At 44.9% G+C, this 25,114-nt stretch overlaps 1 protein-coding gene across 5 annotated transcripts in view; it reads right to left on the bottom strand.

Annotated features, from left to right (window-relative positions):
• Window positions 1-11,377, bottom strand: part of RABGAP1L (RAB GTPase activating protein 1 like) — a 530,390-nt gene extending 519,013 nt beyond the window's left edge. The window contains exon 1 of one of the 5 annotated variants that reach the window (XM_073356445.2): window positions 11,222-11,377. The gene's annotated coding sequence lies outside the window, so the exon portion shown is untranslated. Of the gene's footprint in view, window positions 1-10,753; window positions 11,007-11,221 lie in introns of those variants that run through there. The other 4 variants (XM_073356440.2, XM_073356444.2, XM_073356441.2 and 1 more) reach the window with 4 other exon arrangements.
• Between the last annotated feature and the right edge of the window lie 13,737 nt (window positions 11,378-25,114).

Below are 25,114 nucleotides of genomic sequence, written 5' to 3'. Positions count from 1 at the left end.
TCCTGTAGAACCTAATGTAGCTGGAACATCAGACTGGAAGAGTTTGCAACAAAAACAGTATGCAGCTTTCTGGGGTTGAGTACATAAGCTATGGCTTTTCCACTTTGTCACCATTAGGTATTTCACGCCAGTAATATGTTGGATGGCAACTTCTGTTTTCATTGTCTTTGGGAAACATGAAGTTTTTCACTTGCTGTGCCCATGCAGTTTAAGGAAGTCCCTCAGGCTACAAGTGGGTCCACAGTCCTGGATCATCTAGACTTAAGGAACAAAACTCAGCAGCAGCTGTTTCTTGTGCCTCCACCACACTCTTCTCTGATCTACACTTTTCTTCAGGAACTTGCACGGTTATATCCATTTGAGATGGAGATATGGATGTTGCAGTAGCTGCCAGGTCACCTGCACTCTGACTAACTGGAAGATCAGGCATCTCCTCACCACTCACATCGTCACTGAGGCCGGAAGGCTCACCGTGAACATTTGTGTCTATGTATCTCAGGAGAGCTCCTTCCTGATTAGATAGAAAAACTTCCTTTGCTTTCTTTCTTTTTCTGAATGCTGCCCCAGAGGGGCGTTTTCGTCTTTCACTCATGACTGCTGTTCTGTGCCAGCTACAGTGGCTCTCAACACTCAATTGAAGGGGACAAATAAGCAGGCTGATAGCAGGGCCTGAGTGAGGGAAGATATCAGCGTCTTAAGGGGCGAACTGGCTCCTACTACTTCAGTTGACTGTCTGTTCTCCTCAAGTGGGTTCAGGGAAGCAGCAGGAAACAGGAAGCATCCTGAGAAGCTGGTGTTAATCAGTCCAGGCTCCTGGGGGTGCTAGAGAGGTACATCAGAGGCGGCTCCTCCTCCTCTCTCTCCCTGCAGCTCCTGCAGCTTTCTGTTATTCCCTCTCACCTTCTCTCCTGCCTGCCTGTTATGTCTCTTGTGCCCTCCTTCCTCCAGCACAGCACTCCACCCTCTCTGTGCATCTAGAGCAGACAGAATACATATGCACCACAAGCAGACAATTTTTTACACTCTGGGTCCCAGTGGCACCCCCACACACAGTTGGCACCTGAGATGGCCACCTCAGTTTGCCTCATGGTAAGGCCAGCCCTGAAGTTATGTAACAAAAACATCTACATTTGTAAGTTGCACTTTCAGGACAAAGATCGCTATGGTACTTGTACCAGGTGAACTGAAAAATAATATTTCTTCTGTTTATCATTTTTACAGTGCAAATATTTGTAATCAAAATATACACTTTGATTTCAATTACAACACAGAATACAAGTTATATATGAAATGTAGAAAAACATCCAAAATATTGAATAAATTTCAGTTGGTAGTCTCTTGTTTAACAGTGCAATTAAAACTGAGATTAATCGACAGCCCTACTCAAAATACTAAATTCCTCCAAGGAGCTTGTACATGTGTATACTAAAATGTTTAAGACACAGACACTAAGAAATAAGCCAAATGGAATTTTTCAGAAAAATTTATGACTTTGTTTTAGTAGAACTAGGTCATATCCTAAGTCTTCAAGCCCATTTATTCCTTGATATTTTTGGTTGTGTCTCACCTTCGTATGCAAGGTATCTCAAAATAAATTTTACAATTCAAGATAGAATTACTATTAAAATTAGTGTTTCCCAGCTCCAGGACCAAAGTTATTTGCCCACCCTGCGGTAATGAAAGGATTAAGAATATTTTACCCCATATCAGAAAATCAACTTCCACTGAAGGAGGAGAATTTTGTAAAGCTATACAATGCCAGGGTGAATACAAACCAATGATTTAAAAAAAAATTGGACTTCTTTTATTTAAATTGGATTTTTTGGATAAAATGTTTTTTGAGGAAAACACCTATCTAAAGACTACATTATAGCTCCAAATGTATCCCATCATGGAATAGGGATTATAAATTCTATAGTGTGAGACAATATATTCATGTAATGTGTAAGAAAAGTTTTGTAAATGAGTTCCAATAGTTCATGGATTAGGGAACAAATTTTATGAGGTTCCAGGGGCTTCTTTATAGCTTATTTAGGTTAATACTTCTATCTACCCAATGGGACTCAGTGCTCAGTCCAGAAGATACCATCAGAGATCCTTAGTTTTGCAGTTCTCAAACTGAGGATTTGTGACTCCAGAGATAACAGCAAAAATGTTTTAAAATAAATAAGTGATCTGGGGAAGATTAGATCTGGACAATGAGAAGAAGTCTGGAGATAAATGTGAGAAGGGAGCGACAGGCTGTAGAAACAAAAGTGAAACTGTTTGAGCAACATATTCCAGAAGTCTTGAGGTCTTTCTGAGGGTAGCCTTCATTGATTTGAGATCTACCATACCACTCTCTAAATAGAAGGGGAAACCTATCATAGCAGCAGGCCATGAAAGAGACCCAGTTCGGGAATATTTTAATGAAGTTCCTCTACCTGTGGGTAAGACAGGCATGCATGCAAAAAGCAAAACAGTGCAACAAAGAAATGCAAGGCCTGGTTGCCCGAATGAAACATCATGAGAAGTGTTCCCTCTCAGGAGGAAGTTGCGTTGAAGATGATGAAAGGAACATGTCTGAACATGCAGAATCTTCAGGTTGGTAAACTTTTTTATTTCATACTTCTTTCTTAAGGACTGCCTGTCTTCCTTTTGGACTATTCTTGAATTCTCATGTTTGAGCAAAAAAATATAGTTGTTACTCTATGGTACTATCATTTTAGATGGAGTTGTGATCAAAAATAAATAGCTGAAATTGGTAGATCTTCCTTTTACAATTTCATCTTTAACAGTAGTACTGTCAGTCAATACAATGAGTAATACTAAATGAGCAGTATGGTGGTAATAATGAAATAACTGCATTGACTTATTTGTTTAGGAGAATCCATCCTCAACATACAGGATTCTGAAGACTATCCACCTTCAAGATCACCATCATTTTCTATAGTTTCAGAATTATCTGCCAATGATAGTATTTCAGTCACATCATGTATATCACATAGCCACAGTACATCACCTGTAGCAAAAAAGAAAAGAAAAATCTCCATCATCCAGAAACAACCATAGAGAAGTATGTGATAAGAACCAGCAGATTACAAAAAGAGATGATTGATGGAAAAACTGCCCAGTTTGTTTATGCAACAAACTCTCCTTTCCGTATGATTGAGAACCCACACTTCATTAACATGGTTCAGTCATTAAGACCAGGATACAGTCCACCCAACAGAGCAGATGTCGCAGGCAAGTGGCTGGATAAAGTGTATGAAAAAGAAACTGAGCAGTGTGCAAAAGGTCTAGAGGGTGAAATTGTTAACCTGAGTCTTGATGGGTGGAGCAGTGTCCACAATGATCCTGTTGCATGTGCTTGTGTGACAACAGCAGGAGGGAATGTCTTCCTTACAGAAACAATTGATACATCAGGAAACACACACACAGCAGAATACTAACAAGAAGTAGCAGTAAAAGCTTTAAGAATCTGAAGAAAATTTCAAATGTCTAGTACGCAGCTTGGTTACAGACAATGCTGCAAATGTATCCAAGATTAGAAGAAATTATTTAGAAGAGAGAGTCCCAAGCTAATAACATACGGTTGCAGTGCTCATTTGATGCACCTCCTATGTTCCAGAAATAAAGGCTAATGTTGTTGAAATTGCAAAATACTTCCGTAACAACCACTTTGCAGCAGCTGCTCTGAAAAAAGTGAGAGGAACCAAGCTAACTCTCCCACAAAAAGTGCGATGGAACTCAGTAGTGGACTGTTTTGACCTCTATATCAAGAACTGGCCTAATCTGATGACACTTTGGGAACAAAATTGTGAACAAATAGATGGCACTGTCACAGCCAAAGTTCTCAACATTGGAGACATTGTTGACATTAAGACAAATGTTGAACGCATGCTGAGTACCCTGAAACCTATTTCTGTAGCCTTGAACAAAATGCTGGGAAATAGCTGTTTTATTGCTGACGCTGTTGAAATTTGGAAGAAACCGAGTGAGATCTCCAAAAGAGAAATATGCAATAATAGAGTTAAATTACAAGCATTAAAAAAATGAATGGGACAAGCACTATCTCTAGCTCATTTTCTTGCAAATGTTCTCAATACTCGGTACCACGGTCAAACCTTAACTGCTGAAGAAGAGGAACTGACTATGACATGGACATCCAGCAATCATCCCTCTATAATGCCAACTATAATAAACTTCAGAGCTAAGGGTGAACCATTCAAGCAATATGTGTTTGCTGATGATGTTTTAAAGAAAGTCACACCAGTGAACTGGTGGAAGTCACTTAAGCTCTTGGATTCAGAGACTGTTGAAGTGATAATCTCACTTTTAACAGCAGTAGCTTCTTCTGCCAGTGTAGAAAGAATATATTCTTCCTTTGGACTAATTCATTCCAAACTGAGAAATCGTTTGGGACTTGAAAAAGCAAGAAAGGTTGTTTTTCTTTTCCAGATTATGAACAAACAGGAAAATGAAGGTGAAGACGAATGAGTTAGCTGCAGAAGACAATACTTTAAGTTTCTCATGTTGACCTGGCTGACATAGTCAATTTAATTTGTGGGCTTTTTTAAATATTTCATTTAAAATTGTTTTTAACTAAAATAGTTAACAAAAACAAACCTGATTTTAAAGAACTTGAATGTTTAATTAAATGCAAAAATTCATATGCTTGTTTTGTTACACCTTTGTTAAAATATTGTATGTTTGCTGTTGAAGAAACAAATCCAGAATACATAACTTTGTTGTTTTAGTTCAATAAAACAATTTAAAAATCTGTCTGGTGATGTTCTCCTCCTAATACAGCATGGCAAGAAAATCCTCCAAATATTAATGATTAACCTGTTGAATTGGAGATAGTTCACCTCCCAATGACTTCATAAATATCTGCTTCAATTACCTTTGGTATATGAAATAACCAATCATTTTCTGATATAGCTGTAAAACGAATCTGAAAAATTTTCAGAATATATCACTTTAAAATATGTAGTATGTACCTTATAACAATGAAACCTATATCTATCTTTGAGTTGTGAAGAATATGTATTAAGGTTACAACAAACAAGAAAAATGCACTTTTATGTAGAAATCCATGATTAAATTGAGTCTTCCTGACTAGTGATTTAAATCAATTTGATTTAAATCAAATCCACCATGAATTTAAGTATTAAAAGTGTTTTCTTGCAAATTACCGCTGTGGCACTATGCCCTCATATTCTTCATAGAAATATTGTTATATGATATGATTATGGCATAACTATGATGCATTTTATGCAAGGTAGGGAATGTGAGATATCACTGGAAAGGGTTATAATGTAACCTATTGAATATGATTATCCTATTTATATGCATGTGTCATTTTTGTATCTGAAGTCAGGAATATTGTGTATGCATCTATTACAAATGTGTTTACACCTGAGGAATGCCCACTGGACAGAACGCAATCAATCTAGATGGCCAGTTGGGAAGGGACATTAGGGAAAACTATAGGTCTCTGAAATGCTAACCTCCCACCAGGAAGCCTTACGCTGCAAACAGTCTCTGAGTTATATGAGAGAGACTCTGAGTTATATGAGGCTACAGGGACATGTGACCAAGTCACCTGGTATTGGACTTTATGATAATACTAGTGTTTTTCCACTGACAGGAGGTGGTGGGGGCTTGGGGGAATCAAACTGGGAGACAAACAATTCCTGCCATATGCAAAGATATTTAAGGTAGGGGAGTGACATCTTTTGCCAAATCCAGAAAGGCAATTAGGTTGGAAATTCCCTTTACATTTAAAGTTTCTCTTGGGTTCCCTGGCCTATTGCTGTGACCACTTCATTCCCCTCTTTGAATCCCTTCACTTGTTCTTCTGCACGATATAAAATGTAAAATTCTTGCCCTAGCCTTCAAGGTCCTCTACGCCCTCAACTTGTCTGCCCTTGTCCTTATTATGTTGATGCGCAGCATCATACTTGGGGGGGGGGGGCAGAAGGACGGGGGGAGAGGAAGTCGTGGCATTCTTCTATACTTCACCAACAAACCAAGTTTTGATTACTTGGGGAGACTCCATTCTCAGTAGACTGTGCAATGTGCTAAATACAGTGTTGTTCTGCTAGGATCCATTGGACTCCTCCAGCTTGGCTCCGGTGCCAAGATAGGGATATGGGTTCCGTATATGGCCCCACTACAGTTAGGGAATCCCATTGCAGCAAAGCCATCCACTATGACCTGCACATTTCCCAGAGTCACTACCCTTGATATCAGCAGATCTTTGATTGCGTGGGCTACTTGCATCACAGCAGCCCCCACAGTAGTTTGCCCACTCCAAATTGATTCCCAACTGACAGGTAGCTGTCTGGCGTTGCAAGCTTCCACAGGGCTATCGCCACTCGCTTCTCAACTGTGAGGGCTGCTCTCATCTTGGTATTCATGCGCTTCAGGGCAGGGGAAAGCAAGTCACAAAGTTCCATGAAAGTGCCCTTACACATGCGAAAGTTTCGCAGCCACTGGGAATCGTCCCAGACCTGCAACACTATGCGGTCCCACCAGTCTGTGCTTGTTTCCTGAGCCCAGAATCGGCATTCCACAGCATGAACCTGCCCCATTAGCACCATGATGCATGCACTGGCAGGGCCCATGCTTTCAGAGAAATCTGTGTCCATGTCCTGATCACTCACGTAACTGCGCTGACGTCGCCTCCTCGCCTGGTATCGCTCTGCCAGGTTCTGGTGCTGCATATACTGCTAGATAATGCGTGTGGTGTTTAATGCCTAATTGCCAAAGTGAGCTGAGTGGCCTCCATGCTTGCTTTGGTATGGCGTCCGCACAGAAAAAAGGTGCGGAACGATTGTCTGCCATTGCTCTGATGGAGGGAGGGGCGACTGATGACAGGGATTACAGGGTTGGCTTCAGGGAGCTAAAAATCAACAAAGGGGGTGTCTTTGCATCAAAGAGTATTTCAGGCAGGACTTCACGGAGGGTTCCAATAAGAAATGGTGCACCTAAGTTATTGTTCTTATTAGAACAAGGAGATTAGCCTGGCCTCTGACTGACACATGGCTGGATTTACCTCGCTGCACCTTCTCTGTGAGTGACTGCAGTGTGGCCTAGAGGAATGAGTCCCCTAGACAGGGGAGGGGGGGAAGCAAATGAGTACAAAACAAATCTGGTCTATTTCTTGTTTTGATCCACTCCATCTATCTTTTACATCTTTGGCTGGCAGCAGACGGTGCAGAAGGACTGCATGCCATCCACATCTCATGGCTGCCCGGCAGAAGATGATGCAATAGGACTGCTAGCAATCCATATCGCCTGCCTGCTCACCATAAGACGGTTCAATAGGACTGACTGCAGGACTAAAGAGAATGACCTGGTCAAGTCACTCCAAATTTAGTCCCTGCGCCCATGTCTGCCCAGGCGCTCCTGGCCGACGTGGTTAGGAGCACCTTGGACATGACGATGACGGCTACCAGTCGTACTGTACCGTCTGCTGCCAGAAGGCAAGGGGTTGATGCTGCTGTGTAGCAATGCAGTACCACGTCTGCCAGCACCCAGGAGACATAGGGTGACGGTTACCTGAGTGGGCTCCATGCTTGCCGTGGTATGGCGTCTGCACAGGTAACTCAGGAAAAAAGGTGCGAAACGATTGTCTGCCCTTGTTTTCACAGAGGGAGGGAGGGAACGGGGGCCTGACGATATGTACCCAGAACCACCCGCGACAATGTTTTAGCCCCATCAGAGTGCTCCATTGTGACTGCTCTGGACAGCACTCTCAGATGCCAGATTGTTTGCCATTGCTCTGACGCAGGAAGGGGCAACTGAGGACACAGCTTACAGGGTTGGTTTCAGGGAGCTAAAATCAACAAAGGAGGTGGCTTTACATCAAGGAATATTTCAGGCAGGACTTCACAGAGGGTTCCAATAAGAAATGGTGCACCTAAGTTATTGTTCTTATTGGAACAAGGAGGTTAGTCTGGCCTCTGATTGATACATGGCTAGATTTACCTCGCTGCACCTTCTCTGTGAGTGACTGCAGTGTGACCTAGAGGAATGAGTCCCCTAGACAGGGGAGGGGGGGGAAAGCAAATGAGTACAAAACAAATCTGGTCTATTTTTTGTTTTGATCCACTCCATCTATCTTTTACATCTTTGGCTGGTAGCAGACGGTGCAGAAGGACTGCATGCCATCCACATCTCATGGCTGCTCGGCAGAAGATGGTGCAATACGACTGCTAGCAATCCATATCGTCTGCCTGCTCACCATAAGACAGTTCAATAGGACTGACTGCAGGACTAAAGAGAATGACCTGGTCAAGTCACTCCAAGTTTAGTCCCTGCGCCCATGTCTGCCCAGGCGCTCCCAGCCGATGTGGCCAGGAGCACCTTGGACATGACGATGATGGCTACCAGTCGTATTGCACCGTCTGCTGCCAAAAAGCAATGGGTTGCTGCTACTGTGTAGCAATGCAGTACCGCGTCTGCCAGCACCCGGGAGACATACGGTGACGGTTACCTGAGCAGGCTCCATGCTTGCCGTGGTATGGCGTCTGCATGGGTAACTCAGGAAAAAAGGCACGAAACAATTGTCTGCCCTTGCTTTCACGGAGGGGGGGAGGGAACGGGGGCCTGACGATACGTATCCAGAACCACCGGCGACAATGTTTTAGCCCCATCAGGCATTGGGTTCTCAACCCAGAATTCCAATGGGCAGCGGAGACTGCGGGAACTGTGGGATAGCTACCTACAGTGCAACACTCGCCTCGGTACTGTGGAAGCACTCCGCCGAGTTAATGCGCTTAGAGCATTTTCTGTGGGGACACACACACTCGAATATATAAAACTGATTTCTAAAAAAAACTACTTCTATAAATTCGACCTAATTCCGTAGTGTAGACATACCCTTAACAATATAAAGCCTAATGATAACACTTTATATTTCATAGACTGATTCATAAAGACAGGAAACTTGAAGCAAAAATACTATAGGGAAGGAGAGGAACAAGGGGCAGAACTACAGGTGACCATAAATGCAAGTAAATTTTCCCACCCTGTAAGGCTGAAAGCAAAAATAAGGAACTAATAGTGATGGTAAGTAAAAGTTTGGTAACAAAATGAAAAACATACTGTACCCTTGATCTTTATGCAAGCCTCTTATTGACATCATTGGAGGCTTCAGTGCAGACATGGGTTGTATGTGGCCCACACCTTAGCACATGAACCAAAATTTAAAGTTGAATTCAGCCCTCTAAACAAAATGAGGCTCAGTATTCCACCATATCTCTATGAAAATTACAGTTAAATACTTCCATCAGTTCTTCAGATTTAGCTTCACCTTTTAGAAACACTATTCAGACCGTTCTGTGCTAACAAGTCAGTCAGTATTCCAGGCCCAATCAAGTTCAAACTGCACATTTACCTCATACCAGTATCATTTGATGTTTAATTATGTCAGATGTACCATACAATCCAAATGTGCTGCACAAACAATGTTGGCCCCAGTCCTGCAGAGATTTATACATGTGCTTAACTTTTGAAGACTACTCACAATGTATCACGGTGAGTACATGTACACGGGAAGCCTGCAGAATTGGGGCATTAACCTTAAAATCACCAATTCCAAAACTTCAATATGTGCAGATGTCTTTAAAAAGGCAAAAAGTTATATTTTGAAAATCCGGTTTCAGAGTAACAGCCATGTTAGTCTGTATTCGCAAAAAGAAAAGGAGTACTTGTGGCACCTTAGAGACTAACCAATTTATTTGAGCATAAGCTTTTGTGAGCTACAGCTCACTTCATCGGATGCTTATGCTCAAATAAATTGGTTAGTCTCTAAGGTGCCACAAGTACTCATTTTCTTTTTGAAAATCCATTTGTACACGGCCGCTTTGTTACACTTTGTTGATGGCTTTACATACAGGATAAAGTGAATTTTAAGTCCCCAAAACATGCAAGCACGTTGACATACAGAACTTGGGAGTTTCCTTAAGTCAAGTGAACACTTCAGTGTGGTAACATGGGTTTGCGGAGAACAGAATTTGTTGCTTTCTATCCTAACAGGCAGGAAGTTTGTGAAAGAGGTAGGGGGTGCAGCTGCTCTTTACCAAAGTGGGATTTGGCATCATGTTATCAATATCAACATGAAGCTGGCTAAAGCTTGAAAATGAAAACATGAGAAATGTTTCTACACAGGCTTCTTTTAAACAGAAGTTTTTTTTTCTCGTTGTTGGTTTTATTTTTTTAAAGCGGCTGGTACTTTATAGCTCAAAACAGAAAAACATTCAAAATCCCTTGCTAAGAAAAATTATGAGATGTAATTAACATACAACAAAATCAAATGCGAACAGCCCAGCCCTGAACCCTTGACAGTGAGATTAAAGTAATTGCCACACTTTAGAAACACACAGTAGAGCAGACGTGCAAAGTCTCACTCCTTCAGAGAGCGACTCCCTCGTTTGGGATTACGTTTTAAGGAGTTTTTAAAGTGTCTCCATGTGCATGAAGGGTTTTGCTGTGTGTATCAATTAAGTGTTTGTGCTCCTCAGACACACAGACAGATGCAGACTGCTGCTTTGCTAGTTTTAGACTTGGGAAGTGACTTCGCTTTTCCTATGAGGAGAAGAGAGGAACTCTTCCACCGAATCCCCCCTTCCCAGCTCAAGAGGCGAGCAACTTTACCATTACACGCCAGCTTCATAACACATACACACACACCCCCGCAAAGCTGCACTAACCCAAGGACCGCTGGAGTGCAGGGAAGCACACACACACACACACGAAATACCTGGACACGGAGCAGGACGACACAGCAACTCCCGCACCAAAACACACACACACACCTCGCGTCTCCTCCTCCTCCTCCTCCTTTCGGGGCAGGGGAGGCGCAGCCGGCGACTCTGAGAGGACCGGGGGGGGGGGGGGGCAAACACCGAGGCAGCAGCAATGTCGGCAGGTCACAGCTAGTGCCGCCCCCTGGCAGGAGAAGCCACCCGAGGTCACGAGGACCTGTCACAGGCTCAGGCCGCCCACCCAGGGCAGGGCAAAGCGAGACTAAACACTCGCGGACCTGAAAGAAAGCAGCTCCCTCCCCTTTCCGGGCACCAGCGGACCCAAAAGAGAACCGCTCGCGCCCCCCCGCCCCGCCCGGTGAAGAGGGGCGAGGTACCGCCTCCTCCCGTCCGCACACAGGGGGCAGCCCAGGCACAGCGCAGGAGCGGGACCTCGAGACGTTGTTCCCCTTCCCCTCGCTCACCAGATGCAGAACTCTGCGTGCTCCAGCCCGGCCCGTTCCGGCTTCACTCCAACACCGGCGCTCCGAGAAGTGGGGGGGAGGGAGCGAGCAGGAGGGGAGGAGCGGGGGGAGGGCCGGGAGTCGCGCAGCCGCGCTGAGGTTCGAGAGGACGGCGAACATTCCAACAGCGGAGCGCGCGCGCGGGTCCAAGAGACGCAGGCCAAGCGGCCGTCGAGGGCGGTCTTTGGAAAAGGCGGTGTGAGGGCGCCCCCAGCGGCTATTGTTGCCTCCTGCTCGTTGGTGCGCGCGCGGCGATCTACGGCCTTCTGACTGAGGGGCCTGCCGCGCGTGCCCCGTCAGTCATTGGCGGTTCAGGGCAGCCGCGTGCCCTGCTGCGCGGACTGCTCGCGCGTACGAAGGGGGCGCTGTGGGTTGCTCATCAGGGAGAGCCGCTGAAGCCCCGGATTTTCCAGGGTGGCGGTTAGGCACCTAAAATAACTGGTCTGAGCTGAGCTTTGCAAGGGGGGTAGCCGCACGTCTCCTGAGGAGCGGCTCTGCCAGCTCAGCCCCTTGCCCCCAGGCGCCTGGGGGTGGCTAGCTAGCTGCCTTAGTGTGGCTAATTATGTTGGTGCCTAGCTTCAGGAAATTGAAAACGTTGCCGTTTGTGGCTGCTTGCTGACACGCGTTGGTGCGTGGCAGGAGTAACTACCAACCACAGAGGTCAGAAAATCCAGAGTCAGCCCCTCTCCTCCGAAAAAAACACCCCATTAAGTGAGATTGGCGTGCAAGTCATGAGGCTCTTTGAAACAAGTCTGGTGTGGTTTTCTGTCTGTCACCCGATATTTAATATGTGCCACGGCTGAGCTCTGGCACTTCTAGACTTGGCTGTTTATAGCCCTAGCATCTCTGGAGTTGCTGCATCAGTTATGAATGAAAAAAAGTGTTTTAGCCCTGGCACCTCTCATTACAAATTAAGCATTGCTGTCAGCTGATTTGCAAACTCCCGATGCAAGTCCTCAGGGTGGGTGTCAATCACAGTACTTCCAGCTCTTGCAAATTAAAGTGCTTCCTGCTACAGCTGCTGTGAAAATAATGAGAACACTTGCTTTCATGCAATTATGGTGCAGGTGTCTGTAAGTCTCATAACCTTCCTTTCTAGCCCTGGCAGCCACCTGTTCCCATAGCTGCCAAAGCTTGTGCAGCTCCACCTGTAACATTTCTGACAAGTGAGAAAGTCATTAATGTATGTATCCTAATCCTATATAGTTTCCCATTATTACTTGCTGTGGGGGACAGGGATCCATGGCAGGGACATTGGAGAATGTCAAATATGGAGAGGCATAAAACCTTCACTTCTTTCCAAAAAAGTCAATTGCTACTGATTATCCCATTCTCCCATGCCCCAAGTAAATTAGTGCCTTTCTACTTTTGTGCTTGACCTTCAACTGCCTCTGGGCCTGCTGGATCAAGTACATAATGGCTCAACATAGGGGGGGATTATATTGCCCTATAATTCCAGCAGATGATACCAATTTGTTTCTGATTATTGACCCATCAACAGTTATATATCCATTTATGTAACTGGAGAGTGTTCTGTTGGTTTCCTTTCTCTATTTCTTTCACTCTTATTCTCCTTTTATGCTGAAACAAGCTATAAAAAATAAATTGTAATTAAAATTAAATATACATATTATAGAGCTTGTCAGGGCTGCTTCTGCCTCAAAGACAGATCAAGGGTGGTTGCCTAGAACAGCAATGTGTTAAGAAGCTAAGGTGACCAGATAAGAGGTGAGGGGTAATAAGAGTCTATATAAGAAAAAGACCCAAAAATCAGCACTGTCCCTTTAAAATCAGGACATCTGATCACCCTATAAGAAGCATCACTCCAGAATGCTTAATAATGACTATTTATTGTGTGAATGACTGTGGGCTGGATGGGGCAGATTTTTCCAATTAACATAAGGCAGCAAATTTGTAGAGGTGGCACATGATTTATATAATTAGGTAGGATTTAGAAAAGATGGTGCAGGGATATCTTATTTATGCAATGTTCTACACTAGTTTCTCTCCACAGAAGCTAGTTCTACACTGATTTTCCATGCAAGGAACCTGGGTATACTGATGGGGATCTTGGACAGGGGATTAGCAACTATGGCGATCCTATGGCCAAAATTCTATGCTTTTGGATAGTTCAACAGGTCTAGACAACCCTAATAAACATACAAGAGACTGCCAGTATGTTCTGGGGGTGGAAATTTTAAGGGAAAAAGCTAGTGCAGACAAGACCTTAGGAGTTACTGTAACAATAATAGATACAGCATTTACACATGGAAATGTGATTTTTTTCAAGATCCTGATGTTGTTTAAACTTATTTAGTGTGACTAGAAAAAATTGACACATCCAAACATTCCATTCAGATGAATGATTATTCATATACTGTAAGAAAAGGACAGCAAGTTTTGAATATACAGTCATAGACCCAGGTTCTATAGTGAGGAAGGGCTGCTTTGCACTGCACTGGCATCATAAATTGGCACTAAAGCTGGCCGTTCATAGGGAAAAGGTCATGGCCAGAGGAAAGGAAGTATGACTGATACCTCTCTCAAACGATGCTGATTACCAGCTGTCTTTTTGACCTATGGTGGCTATTTTCAGTTGGCATAAGTTAGAGCAGTCTTCAGGCTGTTCCAACCTGGCCTGTGGTTAGACACAGACATGTGGCAATATCAGGAGAGTACAAAGTTAAATTTCATGTCCTGTTTGCATATCCCTGATTTGCACAGCATCCAGGATCTGGCACTTAGAGTACATTGAGTTCCCTTTTAATGATTTGGTTTATTGAGGTGCTTGCTACAGCCTTTTGTAGGATTATTTATTTAATAATCTTGTTTGATCTTTACATTTTAATATAATTGCAACCTTCATATTGGCTTCACTAAGAAGAAACAGATATTTTCCCTACCGTTGCAAAGACTACAGAAATATAGCAGAATATTTATTTTATCATCTATAAAACTTCTGAGATTTTCCTTTTGGTGTTTTAATGCATGTAATCAATAGTTAATGACAGTAATCATTCACTGATAATGGTGCCAAAGAATACTGTCAATTGCTATTAAATTAAATTGCAATTCATATAATCAATTATAAATTAAATTTATTCATAATCATCTAATTTGTATTGCATAGCATCTATTAATGCAGTTGACTGTGGATTGGTTATTTTGTAATTCAAACACCATTCATTAACATTAATATGAAATACATATCACATTTTAATATCATTTATTCTCTATTAGTTATTTTGTAGTGCATACCAATAGCGAAGGATATGATTAAATAATAGTTAATTTGCAATGAAAATACAGTAACACATGCCTTAAATTCCTTGTTGTTATTTTGTAGTGCACCTCAGTTTACCTTTCTAATGCAATAGCCATACTTAGCTTTGTGTGTTCAATTTATTTTGTCTTTAAAATGCTACTATCTTTTCCTGAAAATACTTTTTTTCTAATTAAAGTGTAGCAGTGCTTCCCAGCCATTGGTATTCATCACTAGAGCTGATGCATTAGTGTGTAGGGCCCAATCCAAAATCCAATTAAGTCAATGGAAAGACTGGTTTCAGAGTAACAGCCGTGTTAGTCTGTATTCGCAAAAAGAAAAGGAGTACTTGTGGCACCTTAGAGACTAACCAATTTATTAGAGCATAAGCTTTCGTGAGCTACAGCTCACTTCCTCAGAAAGACTCTCATTTAGGTCAAGGATCTGGAGATTGATATTCTAGCCTTCACCTTCCTGCCTTCTTCATTAGCCTCTGTTTAGTCCCTCCCTGTGCACTTCCATATCCCGCATTTAAATTGTGTACTCTAATGGAGCAGCAATATAAGACCTGGATTTGGAGCAGTTCATGTTCCATTAGATAGTGTATATTTAAGGGCTGGTCCAGTGCCTGTTTAAATCAATAGGAGTCTTTAAATTGATATCAATGGGCATTGGACTAGGCCTTTTTTGGGAGACATCAGGGACTGTCTGGTACAGTCAAGATCTTGCAGGATCAGGCTTTTAATCTAGTAATGCGGTACAGTTTCTCAAAAAAAATTCAGCCAGAAAAGATGCTTCGGAATTTCCTGATCCACAGCACCTCCAGTAAAAGAAAAGGGATTTAATTAACTTTGTTATTTGGGGCTACTAATCATTTTTTTCTAAACAAAAGCCTTTACTGACTTTCCTGTGTTTCCTTTTGTTGTAATGGAGCCCACTTGGTTTGCAATTTTCTCTGAAAGCATTCACCAAGCTCTTCCGAAAATAAGGCAACAGGAGTCAGCCTACATCTTTCATGTTTGTAAGAGATCAACAGCATCATTTGTACATGGTCTCCACCGCCATTGAGAATAGATTTCCTGCGGTTACTTGCTTCTAAATTGCTTGACACAGCAGACCACAGTATCCCCCAATAGCCCAGGTGTTTCATAGATTTGTATGAAATATTTTTTCTACTTTTGGCATTCATCACATTTGGATACCACTGTGGTCTTTATCTCATGTGTGGGCACAGAATTTTACATAATATAAGAAGGAGAGACTGTATGTTTCAATATTAAAACTGAATATATCCCAAACTATTAAGCATTGACATTCTCACCATATGACAGTGGAAAAATAATTTTTCCTAGCTATGGAAAGTCTCAAACTTAGACTATTACTTTCATGTCATAGTAAGATGTCTCTTCTTAATATATCCAGATCCTCAAGCAGATAACTTCATTGATAGTTCAAATAAGCTTATTGTGAGATAAAAAATCCAGTAACATCAGTGAGATGTGTTTCTAGAGGCTTTTTTTTTAATATAGAAAAGGACAACATTCCTAATTAAATTTCTTCTGTTATTCGTTGGAATTATTTGTATTCTTTGTTTTCCAAGTGAGCACTACAAATATCAGGTGACAAAAAGATAGACTATTCCACACTAAGGCAATTTTTCCAAAGTTTAATCAAATTAGATCCTTTTTTGTTTAAAATGTATCTACCAAAGCTACAATGCGAGTATCTTCCTATCAGAAAAGGACAGGTTTCAGAGTAACAGCCGTGTTAGTCTGTATTCTCAAAAAGAAAAGGAGTACTTGTGGCACCTTAGAGACTAACAAATGTATTTGAGCATAAGCTTTCGTGAGCTACAGCTCACTTCATCAGATGCATTCAGTGGAAAATACAGTGGGGAAATTTATATACATAAAGAACATGAAAGAATGGGTGTTACCATACACACTGTAATGAGAGGGATCAGGTAAGGTGAGCTATTACCAGCAGGAGAGTGCGGGGGGAGGGGGGAGCGGACCTTTTACAGTGATAATCAAGATGGGCCATTTCCAGCAGTTGACAAGAATGTCTGAGGAACAGTGGGGGTGGCAGGGTGGGGATAAACATGGGGAAATAGTTTTACTTTGTGTAATGACCCACCCACTCCCAGTCTCTATTCAAGCCTAAGTTAATTGTATCCAGTTTACAAATTAATTCCAATTCAGCAGTCTCTCCTTGGAGTCTGTTTTTGAAGTTTTTTTGTTGAAGTATTGCCACTTTTAGGTCTGTAATCAAGTGACCAGAGAGATTGAAGTGTTCTCCAACTGGCTTTTGAATGTTATAATTCTTGACATCTGATTTGTGTCCATTTATTCTTTTTCGTAGAGACTGTCCAGTTTGACCAACGTACATGGCAGAGGGGCATTGCTGGCACATGATGGCATATATCACATTGGTAGATATGCAGGTGAACGAGCCTCTGATATTGTGGCTGATGTGATTAGGCCCTATGATGGTGTCCCCTGAATAGATATGTGGACACAGTTGGCAACGGGCTTTGTTGCAAGGATAGGTTCCTGGGTTAGTGGTTCTCTTGTGTGGTTGCTGGTGAGTATTTGCTTCAGGTTGGGGGACTGTCTGTAAGCAAGGACTGGCCTGTCTCCCAAGATCTGTGAGAGTGATGGGTCGTCCTTCAGGATAGGTTGTAGATCCTTGATGATGCGTTGGAGAGGTTTTAGTTGGGGGCTGAAAGTGATGGCTAGTGGCGTTCTGTTATTTTCTTTGTTGGGCCTGTCCTGTTGTAGGTGACTTCTGGGTACTCTTCTTGCTCTGTCAATCTGTTTCTTCACTTCAGTCGGTGGGTATTGTAGTTGTAAGAATGCTTGATAGAGATCTTGTAAGTGTTTGTCTCTGTCTGAGGGGTTGGAGCAAATGCGGTTGTATCATAGAGCTTGGCTGTAGACAATGGATCGTGTGGTGTGGTCTGGATGAAAGCAGGAGACATGTAGGTAGGAACAGCGGTCAGTAGGTTTCCGGTATAGGCTGGAAATGGTTTCCGGCCAATGGCTGACGGCAGGATTGTCTGGCTATGTAGACTCCCTCCTCAGGCCCTATGCTACCAGCACTCCCAGCTATCTTCAAGACACCACTGACTTCCTGAGGAAACTACAATCCATCAGTGATCTTCCTGAGAACACCATCCTGGCCACTATGGATGTAGAAGCCCTCCACACCAACATTCCACACAAAGATGGACACAAGCCATCAGGAACAGTATCCCCGATAATGTCACAGCAAACTTGGTGGCTGAACTTTGTGACTTTGTCCTCACCCATAACTATTTCACATTTGGGGACAATGTATACCTTCAAATCAGCGGCACTGCTATGAGTGCCTGCGTGGCCCCACAGTATGCCATCATTTTTGTGGCTGACTTAGAACTACGCTTCCTCAGCTCTCGTCTCCTAATGCCCCTACTCTACTTGCGCTACGTTGATGACATCTTCATCATCTCCACCCATGGAAAAGAAGCCCTTGAGGAATTCCACCATGATTTCAACAATTTCTGTCCCACCATCAACCTCAGCCTGGACCAGTCCACACAAGAGATCCACTTCTTGGACACTACGGTGCTAATAAGCGATGGTCACATAAACACCACCCTATACCGGAAACCTACTGACTGATATTCCTACGTACATGTCTCCAGCTTTCATCCACGCCACACCACACGATCCATCATCTACAGCCAAGCTCTACGATACAACCGCATTTGCTCCAACCCCTCAGACAGAGACAAACACCTACAAGATCTATATCAAGCATTCTTACAATTAGAATACCCACCGGCTGAAATGAAGAAACAGATTGACAGAGCAAGAAGAGTACCCAGAAGTTACCTACTACAGGACAGGCCCAACAAAGAAAATAACAGAACGCCACTAGCCGTCACCTTCAGCCACCAACTAAAACTTCTCCAACGCATCATCAAGGATTTACAACCTATCCTGAAGGACGACCCATCACTCTCACAGATCTTGGGAGACAGGCCAGTCCTTGCTTACAGACAGTCCCCCAACCTGGAGCAAATACTCACCAGCAACCACACAAGAGAACCACTAACCCAGGAACCTATCCTTGCAACAAAGCCCGTTGCCAACTGTGTCCACATATCTATTCAGGGGACACCATCATAGGGCTTAATCACATCAGCCACACTATCAGAGGCTCGTTCACCTGCACATCTACCAATATGATATACGCCATCATGTGCCAGCAATGCCCCTCTGCCATGTACATTGGTCAAACTGGACAGTCTCTACGAAAAAGAATAAATGGACACAAATCAGATGTCAAGAATTATAACCTACATAAACCAGTTGGAGAACACTTCAATCTCTCTGGTCACTCGATTACAGACCTAAAAGTGGCAATACGTCAACAAAAAAACTTCAAAAACAGACTCCAACGAGAGACCTGCTGAATTGGAATTAATTTGTAAACTGGATACAATTAACTTAGGCTTGAATAGAGACTGGGAGTGGGTGGGTCATTACACAAAGTAAAACTATCTCCCCATGTTTATCCCCACCCTGCCACCCCCACTGTTCCTCAGACATTCTTGTCAACTGCTGGAAATGGCCCATCTTGATTATCACTACAAAAGGTCCCCCCTCTGCCCACCGCACTCTCCTGCTGGTAATAGCTCACCTTAAGTGATCACTCTCTTGTTACAGTGTGTATGGTAACACCCATTGTTTCATGTTCTCTATGTATATAAATTTCCCCACTGTATCTTCCACTGAATGCATCCGATGAAGTGAGCTGTAGCTCACGAAAGCTTATGCTCAAATAAATTGGTTAGTCTCTAAGGTGCCACAAGTACTCCTTTTCTTTTTGCGAATACAGACTAACACGGCTGCTACTCTGAAACCTATCTTCCTATTGTATCCACTAGGGGGAACCATAGGGTAACATGTTACCAGGTAGATTATGCTCTAAAAATACATTTGTTAGCCCTGGTCTACACTAGGACTTTAGGTCGAATTTAGCAGCGTTAAATCGATGTAAACCTGCACCCGTCCACACAATGAAGCCCTTTATTTCGACTTAAAGGGCTCTTAAAATCGATTTCCTTACTCCACCCATGACAAGTGGATTAGCGCTTAAATCGACGTTGCCGGCTTGAATTTGGGGTACTGTGGTCACAATTCGATGGTATTGGCCTCCGGGAGCTATCCCAGAGTGCTCCATTGTGACCGCTCTGGACAGCACTCTCAACTCAGATGCTCTGGCCAGGTAGACAGGAAAAGAACCGCGAACTTTTGAATCTCATTTCCTGTTCAGCCAGCGTGGCAAGCTGCAGGTGACCATGATGGAGTCCCAGAATCGCAAAACAGCTCCAGCATGGACCGAACGGGAGGTACGGGATCTGATCGCTGTTTGGGGAGAGGAATCCGTGCTATCAGAACTCCATTCCAGTTTTCGAAATGCCAAAACCTTTGTGAAAATCTCCCAGGGCATGAAGGACAGAGGCCATAACAGGGACCCAAAGCAGTGTCGCGTGAAACTGAAGGAGCTGAGGCAAGCCTACCAGAAAACCAGAGAGGCGAACAGCCACTCTGGGTCAGAGCCCCAAACATGCCGCTTCTATGATGAGCTGCATGCCATTTTAGGGGGTTCAGCCACCACTACCCCAGCCGTGTTGTTTGACTCCTTCAATGGAGATGGAGGCAATACGGAAGCAGGTTTTGGGGACGAAGAAGATGATAGCTCACAGCAAGCAAGCGGAGAAACCGGTTTTCCCGACAGCCAGGAACTGTTTCTCACCCTAGACCTGGAGCCAGTACCCCCCGAACCCACCCAAGGCTGCCTCCTGGACCCAGCAGGCGGAGAAGGGACCTCTGGTGAGTGTACCTTTTAAAATACTATACATGGTTTAAAAGCAAGCATGTGAAAGGATTACTTTGCCCTGGCATTTGCGGTTCTCCTAGATGTAGTCCTAAAGCCTTTGCAAAAGGTTTCTGGGGAGGGCAGCCTTATTGCGTCCTTCATGGTAGGACACTTTACCACTCCAGGCCAGTAACACGTACTCGGGAACCATTGTAGAACAAAGCATTGCAGTGTATGTTTGCTGGCATTCAAACAACATCCGTTCTTTATCTCTCTGTGTTATCCTCAGGAGAGTGAGATATAATTCATGGTCACCTGGTTGAAATAGAGTGCTTTTCTTCAGGGGACACTCAGAGGAGCCCATTCCTGCTGGGCTGTTTGCCTGTGGCTAAACAGAAATGTTCCCCGCTGTTAGCCACAGGGAGGGGGGAAGGTTGAGGGGGTAGTCACGCGGTGGGAGGAGGCAAAATGCGACCTTGTAACGAAAGCACATGTGCTATGTATGTAATTTTAACAGCAAGGTTTACCCTGAAAGAGTGTAGCCACTGTTGTATAAAATGTGTCTTTTTAAATACCGCTGTCCCTTTTTTTTTCTCCACCAGCTGCATGTGTTTCAATGATCACAGGATCTTCTCCTTCCCAGAGGCTAGTGAAGCTTAGAAAGAAAAAAAAACGCACTCGCGATGAAATGTTCTCCGAGCTCATGCTGTCCTCCCACACTGACAGAGCACAGACGAATGCGTGGAGGCAAATAATGTCAGAATGCAGGAAAGCACAAAATGACCGGGAGGAGAGGTGGCGGGCTGAAGAGAGTAAGTGGCGGGCTGAAGAGAGTAAGTGGCGGGCTGAAGACAGGGCTGAAGCTCAAATGTGGCGGCAGCAGGATTCAATGCTGAGGCTGCTGCAGGACCAAACCAGTATGCTCCAGTGTATGGTTGAGCTGCAGCAAAGGCAGCTGGTGCACAGACTGCCACTGCAGCCCCTCTGTAACGAACCGCCCTCCTCCCCAAGTTCCATCGCCTCCACACCCAGATGCCCAAGAACGCGGTGGGGGGGCCTCCGGCCAACCAGCCACTCCACCACATAGGATTGCCCAAAAAAAAGAAGGCTGTCATTCAATAAATTTTAAAGTTGTAAACTTTTAAAGTGCTGTGCTTAAAGTGCTGTGTGGCATTTTCCTTCCCTCCTCCACCACCCCTCCTGGGCTACCTTGGTAGTCATCCCTCTATTTGTGTGATGAATGAATAAAGAATGCATGAATGTGAAGCAACAATGACTTTACTGCCTCTGCAAGCAGTGATTGAAGGGAGGAGGGGCGGGTGGTTAGCTTGCAGGAAAGTAGAGTGAACCAAGGGGCGGGGGGTTTCATCAAGGAGAAACAAACAGAACTTTTACACCGTAGCCTGGCCAGTCATGAAACTGGTTTTCAAAGCTTCTCTGATGTGTACCGCGCCCTCCTGTGCTCTTCTAACCGCCCTGGTGTCTGGCTGCGCGTAACCAGCAGCCAGGCGATTTGCCTCAACCTCCCACCCCGCCATAAACATCTCCCCCTTACTCTCACAGATATTGTGGAGCACACAGCAAGCAGTAATAACAGTGGGAATATTGGTTTCGCTGAGGTCTAAGCGAGTCAGTAAACTGCGCCAGCGTGCCTTTAAACGTCCAAATGCACGTTCTACCACCATTCTGCACTTGCTCAGCCTGTAGTTGAACAGCTCCTGACTACTGTCCAGGCTGCCTGTGTACGGCTTCATGAGCCATGGCATTAAGGGGTAGGCTGGGTCCCCAAGGATACATATAGGCATTTCAACATCCCCAACAGTTATTTTCTGGTCTGGGAATGAAGTCCCTTCCTGCAGCTTTTGAAACAGACCAGAGTTCCTGAAGATGCGAGCATCATGCACCTTTCCCGGCCATCCCACATTGATGTTGGTGAAACGTCCCTTGTGATCCACCGGAGCTTGCAGCACTATCGAAAAGTACCCCTTGCGGTTTATGTACTCGGCGGCTTGGTGCTCCGGTTCCAAGATAGGGATATGGGTTCCGTCGATAGCCCCACCACAGTTAGGGAATCCCATTACAGCAAAGCCATCCACTATGATCTGCACATTTCCCAGGGTCACTACCCTTGATATCAGCAGATCTTTGATTGCGTGGGCTACTTGCATCACAGCAGCCCCCACAGTAGATTTGCCCACTCCAAATTGATTCCCAAGTGACCAGTAGCTGTCTGGCGTTGCAAGCTTCCACAGGGCTATCGCCACTCGCTTATCAACTGTGAGGGCTGCTCTCATCTTGGTATTCATGCGCCTCAGGGCAGGGGAAAGCAAGTCACAAAGTTCCATGAAAGTGCCCTTACGCATGTGAAAGTTTCGCAGCCACTGGGAATCGTCCCAGACCTGCAACACTATGCGGTCCCACCAGTCTGTGCTTGTTTCCCGAGCCCAGAATCAGCGTTCCACAGCATGAACCTGCCCCATTAGCACCATGATGCATGCATTGGCAGGGCCCATGCTTTCAGAGAAATCTGTGTCCATGTCCTGATCACTCACGTGACCGCGCTGACGTCGCCTCCTCACCCGGTATCGCTTTGCCAGGTTCTGGTGCTGCATATACTGCTAGATAATGCGTGTGGTGTTTAATGTGCTCCTAATTGCCAAAGTGAGCTGAGCAGCCTCCATGCTTGCCTTGGTATGGCGTCCGCACAGAAAAAAGGCGCGGAACGATTGTCTGCCGTTGCTCTGACGGAGGGAGGGGCGACTGACGACACGGCTTACAGGGTTGGCTTCAGGGAGCTAAAATCAACAAAGGGGGTGTCTTTACATCAAGGAGTATTTCAGGCAGGACTTCACGGAGGGTTCCAATAAGAAATGGTACACCTAAGTTATCGTTCTTATTGGAATAAGGAGGTTAGCCTGTCCTCTGATTGATACATGGCTAGATTTACCTCGCTGCACCTTCTCTGTGAGTGACTGCAGTGTGACCTAGAGGAATGAGTCCCCTAGCCAGGGGAGGAGGCAAATGAGTACAAAACAAATCTGGTCTATTTCTTGTTTTGACCCACTCCATCTATCTTTTACATCTTTGGCTGGCAGCAGACGGTGCAGAAGGACTGCATGCCATCCACATCTCATGGCTGCTCAGCAGAAGATGGTACAGTACGACTGCTAGCCATCCTCATCTCTTGCCTGCCTGGCAGAAGATGGTACAATACAACTACTAGCAATCCTCATCTCTTGCCTGCCTGGCAGAAGATGGTACAATACGACTACTAGCAATCCTCATCTCTTGCCTGCCTAGCAGAAGATGGTACATTACGGCTGCTAGCAGTCCGTATCGCCTGCCCGCTCACCATAAGACGGTTCAATAGGACTGACTGCAGGACTAAAGAGAATGACCTGGTCAAGTCACTCCAAATTTAGTCCCTGCGCCCATGTCTGCCCAGGCGCTCCCAGCCGACGTGGCCAGGAGCACCTCGGACACAACGAGGACGACTACCAGTCGTATTGCACCGTCTGCTGCCAGAAGGCAATGGGTTGCTGCTTCTGTGTAGCAAAGCCGTACCGCGTCTGCCAGCACCCAGGAGACATAGGGTGACGGTTACCTGAGCGGGCTCCATGCTTGCCGTGGTATGGCGTCTGCACAGGTAACTCAGGAAAAAAGGCGCGAAAGGATTGTCTGCCCTTGCTTTCACGGAGGGAGGGAGGGAACTGGGACCTGACGATACATACCCAGAACCACCCGTGACAATATTTTAGCCCCATCAGAGTGCTCCATTGTGACTGCTCTGGACAGCACTCTCAGATGCCCGATTGTTTGCCGTTGCTCTGACGCCGGGAGGGGCGACTGAGGACACGGCTTACAGGGTTGGCTTCAGGGAGCTAAAATCAACAAAGGGGGTGTCTTTACATCAAGGAGTATTTCAGGCAGGACTTCACGGAGGGTTCCAATAAGAATTGGTGCACCTAAGTTATCGTTCTTATTGGAACAAGAAGGTTAGCCTGGCCTCTGATTGATACATGGCTAGATTTACCTCGCTGCACCTTCTCTGTGAGTGACTGCAGTGTGACCTAGAAGAATAAGTCCCCTAGACAGGGGAGGGGGGGAAGCAAATGAGTACAAAACAAATCTGGTCTATTCCTTGTTTTGATCCACTCCATCTATCTTTTACATCTTTGGCTGGCAGCAGACGGTGCAGAAGGACTGCATGCCATCCACATCTCATGGCTGCTCGGCAGAAGATGGTACAGTACGACTGCTAGCAGTCCGTATCGCCTGCCCGCTCACCATAAGACGGTTCAATAGGACTGACTGCAGGACTAAAGAGAATGACCTGGTCAAGTCACTCCAAATTTAGTCCCTGCGCCCATGTCTGCCCAGGCGCTCCCGGCCGACGTGGCCAGGAGCACCTCGGACATGACGATGACGGCTACCAGTCATACTGTACCGTCTGCTACCACAAGGCAAGGGGTTGCTGCTACTGTATAGCAAAGCCGTACCGCGTCTGCCAGCACCCAGGAGACATAGGGTGACGGTTACCTGAGCGGGCTCCATGCTTGTCATGGTATGGCGTCTGCATAGGTAACTCAGGAAAAAAGGCGCGAAAGGATTGTCTGCCCTTGCTTTCACGGAGGGAGGGAGGGAACGGGGGCCTGACGATATGTACCCAGAACCAGCCGCGACAATGTTTTAGCCCCATCAGGCATTGGGATCTCAACCCAGAA

Source organism: Lepidochelys kempii, chromosome 8, assembly GCF_965140285.1.
Source record: "Lepidochelys kempii isolate rLepKem1 chromosome 8, rLepKem1.hap1, whole genome shotgun sequence".
In the NCBI taxonomy this organism is placed as follows: domain Eukaryota; kingdom Metazoa; phylum Chordata; order Testudines; family Cheloniidae; genus Lepidochelys; species Lepidochelys kempii.
Note: the sequence above shows the minus strand (reverse complement) of the source record. Positions and strands in the feature narration are given on the sequence as shown.